Source organism: Trichogramma pretiosum, unplaced genomic scaffold, assembly GCF_000599845.2.
Source record: "Trichogramma pretiosum strain Unisexual culture from Peru unplaced genomic scaffold, Tpre_2.0 scaffold182, whole genome shotgun sequence".
In the NCBI taxonomy this organism is placed as follows: Eukaryota; Metazoa; Arthropoda; class Insecta; order Hymenoptera; family Trichogrammatidae; genus Trichogramma; species Trichogramma pretiosum.
The window spans coordinates 85783-89801 of record NW_019641623.1 but is presented as its reverse complement, the minus strand read 5'-3'; positions in this window follow the sequence as shown (position 1 = coordinate 89801).

Sequence of the window (4019 nt, the reverse complement as noted above, 5' to 3'; positions counted from 1 at the left end):
GTGTCCTTGCTGATACCCTGCGTGAAATTATTAGAGTGTGATGTGTTATCGTACGATGATAATAAAAGCGCTAATGAGGAAAGCGTAGCCTTGCAGGATACCTATGTATATTCGTTGTTTACAGACGAAAAAGTTAGTGAGAAATGGGATGAGCCATCCCTGGGACTCGTGTTGTATGGGTCGGAGCGTGTAGATAAAATCGTCGAACTAATAATGAACTAATTACGCTCGAGGCTGAGCGTAAATCACGCTCGAGTTCGGCTGAGTTTGTTTCAGTGTTGCGGTCAGTGCTATTTACACTCAGTCTTGAGCCATTCAGTCACAATTACTGAATAGGTTTAACAAAAAATGAATAAATATTGAATATAAGAAATTCATATGGGGTGGTGACTCTCGCAACATCCGTCCACAATGCAATACTTGGTCAATTTGACAATGAATTAAATGTTATAGTCGAGTGAATTACTATGTAATGACTGTCACTTTGGTTTTACAATCTGTTTTTTAAAATAAATCAATGCAAATATAGAAGACAGTATATTAAGCCCCCTTAATGAGGCTGTAGCGAAAATGAAAAAAAAATTTAGATGGAAGTGAAATTTTAACCAATGATAGTTTATGTAATGAAAAGATTATACATGTTATAGGAAATCTTATTAGCTTTCGAATGATATAATTATAAATGGGTGGTTCCAACCATTTTCGAAAGATATTAAGAATCCAACATATTTCCCCTATGTTCTGTCATGCTAACGCTGTGTGCTGTGTAACGCATATAGCCTTGCGCATACAGCATTTTAATACAGAACCAACTTGCATCGCAACAGCCTCCTTGCAAAATGTCAGGATATTGTTGCAAAGTTTATAAAATAAAAAATGTATATATTTGTATTGCATTTATTTGAATGTTATTTGTATTGCTTAATAAATTTTTTATTACGAATTTTCGGAATTTCAAAAATTTTATTCAACAATAATAATGTTTTTCAATAAACTTAAATTACAGTGACTTCTACAAATTTTAAAAATTACATCGATTTCGTTTTGACCATTGAGCTATTTGAAAAATTTAAATTGCAATCACCAGCTTCTTAGGTCAAGCGTACGTAATAATTTTAAAGGCTAATTTTTTTCTATCAAAAAGTATTTTTATAAAGATATTAAATACCATGCATAAGATCATTGTACGCAGATGCCTAAGTTAACGTTCAAAGAAAGATTTTTATTTAACTTTTTGAAACTCGACACATTCATCTTTCAAATTCATGATTCAGGATTAATTCACTCGCATCAGCAGAACCCGAGAGCATTTCGTGCTCGGGTCTGAGCATGAACTGTCATCGACTTCGAGCGCGAATATCCTTTCAGATTGAGTTGAGATAATATCCGGCTCAGCGTCGGTCATAATACACACTCGATAGAACTCGAGGGCGTTTCGCGCTCGGGACTGAGCATGAATTGTGCTCAACTCAATCAGAGCGTGAATGTATCTCTATGTATTCGAGCCTGAAACATGGTCAAAAGATTTTCCGTGTAGTCACCGATTTTCGCCAGCTCAATGAGATAACCGAAGGGTACTGTCATCCGCTACCGCTGACAGTCGATATTCTTGAGCGTCTGGCATCAGCTAAATATATTTCATGCGTCGATTTGCGCAACGGGTTTCATCAAATTGCGATGGACAAAAAATCGGCGCATAAGACAGGTTTTGCGGGGCCGAACGGTATCTATCAGTTTAAGCGACTCGCGATGGGCATGAAGGCGGGGCCGAGTGTCTTTTCACGAGCAATGTCATTGGCCTTGGCAGGTCTACAAGGTACAGAGCTCGAGATATATGTAGATGACGTGATGGTTCACGGTGAAACAATCGATGAGCATAATACTCGATTCAAGCACATGCTTGATCGATTCAAGGCAGTAAATATGTCGATCGAGCCAATGAAGTGCAAAATGGTAAAGAAAGAGGCGCGCGTTTTGGGCCATATTGTAGGAGCGGGTCAGATTAAAATGGATGCAGAGAAAATTGCGGCTATGCGCGACTATCCGGTGCCAACAGATAGAAAGAAACTTAAGCAGTTTCTCGGTCTCACAGGATATTACAGAAAGTTTATAAAGAACTACGCTTCAATTGTAAGACCATTGCAATATTTGCTGAAAAAGACGATTAAATATGAGTGGACTGAGGCTCAAACGTGTGTATTCGAAGAGCTGAAGAAATGCATGTGTGATTTTCCAGTTTTACGAGCACCCGATATGTCGAAATCGTTTATTCTCACGACTGACGCTAGTGATTTTGCTGTGTCCGCTATCCTTGGCCAGGGAAAAATAGGCTCGGATTACGTTTGCGCATATGCTTCTCGCTGTCTCACGGGCGCCAAGTTACGTTACGCGATATATGACAAAGAGCTGTTGGCCATTGTTTTCGGTAAAGAACAATTTTACTACTATTTATGGGGGAGAAAGTTCACAGTGCTAACAGATCACCAAGCTCTTGTGGATTTTCATAAGACCAAGAAGCCAGACCTCCGGTTTAATCGATTAAAAGCGGAGCTGCGTGGATATGATTTTGATATCGTATATAGACGTGGCCTCGTAAATGTAAATGCTGATGCGCCGTCTCGGAATTCTGTCATAAAATCAATAAAAAACCCAGCAGACATGTCGAAACAGCAGCTTTTCGAATTCGCAGATATGCAAGAGGAGGAGAATAATGAGCTGCCAGCTGAAATAGATCATCCTCCAGGCAGAATTTGAAGGGTGCGAACGAGGCGATACAAGAGATCGACCGCAGATGATAGAAAAAAACAAGACGATAAGGAACGATTTGATAATGAGTCATCGTCGGATTCGGATGATTCCTTGATGCCGGCTGCAAAAATTGAGGCAGCAGAGGAAAGCTCGCACTACAGCAGCGACGACGGTGACGCAGATGGCGACGTCAGCATGTTATTACCATTGGAACGCAAGGCAAAGACGAGAGCACGAGAAAAAATTACAGACATCATAAATGCAGGCAAGAGACCGCGTAAGCATAAGCCAGCGAAACCAGCGCAAGCACCAGTAATGCAAGCCGCAAGCGTCAACTCACAGCAGAAAGAAAGTCAGAGCACGCGTGATGAGTCAAAAGCATCGGATTTAGACTCTCCGCTCGAAGAATATACGCTTCATCAGGTAGCGCAAAAGAGCGATACAGTAAGTAATAGCGCGCTATACTCGCGGTCTCACGAGTCGCAGGAAATCTCGCAGACGCCCCCGGTAGAAATGCAGTCTCTGCACGATAATAATAATTATGATGGCTCGCAAGATAGAGCGATGCCAGAAGCAACGGTCGAAATGAAAGCGAAAGAAAACGTTAGACGCTCCTTTACGGAGATCGCGCGAGAAATTTCTACGAAGCTGCACGTGGACTTACATGAAAACGTAGCTGCCAATAAACGCAGATTGCGAATAGACATCTGGGAAGTGAACTCAGACGAAGAGCAGAGCCAAGATAAGAATAGCCCCGTACACGAGGTGCAAATGAGTGATAGCGAGATTCTAAAGGCTAATGTGCATTCAAAGAGCGAGGACAACGCCACTGCGAGCACTCAGGGGGTCGAAGAAATGCAAAGCCAGACATGGGCTGACTACGACCTAGACAGTGCACAAATTGATAGCGGGGTGCGTATGTTGCGAGGCTATTCCGAGCATCAGGAATGTGCAGATACAAGAGCTACCCTTATACGCTCAGACGATATTCCGTCTAAACCACCAGATAATTGCCTCCTTTATTCGTTGATAAAACTACTCGACCTTGACATGACGGCTACGGAACTGCGCAGATTATTATTGCAGTTACCCTTTTTGGAATCTTGCAACAATCCGAGAGAAGCAGAAGCGATACTTGCATCGCCCTCGGAATGGGGCAATATTGACTGTGTATACATATTTTCGCACACGTATAACGTAAATGTATGTATTCATTTTGCATTGGATAATGGTGAATTCATTTTACTTTTGAGTGGAAGAAAGAGCACGAT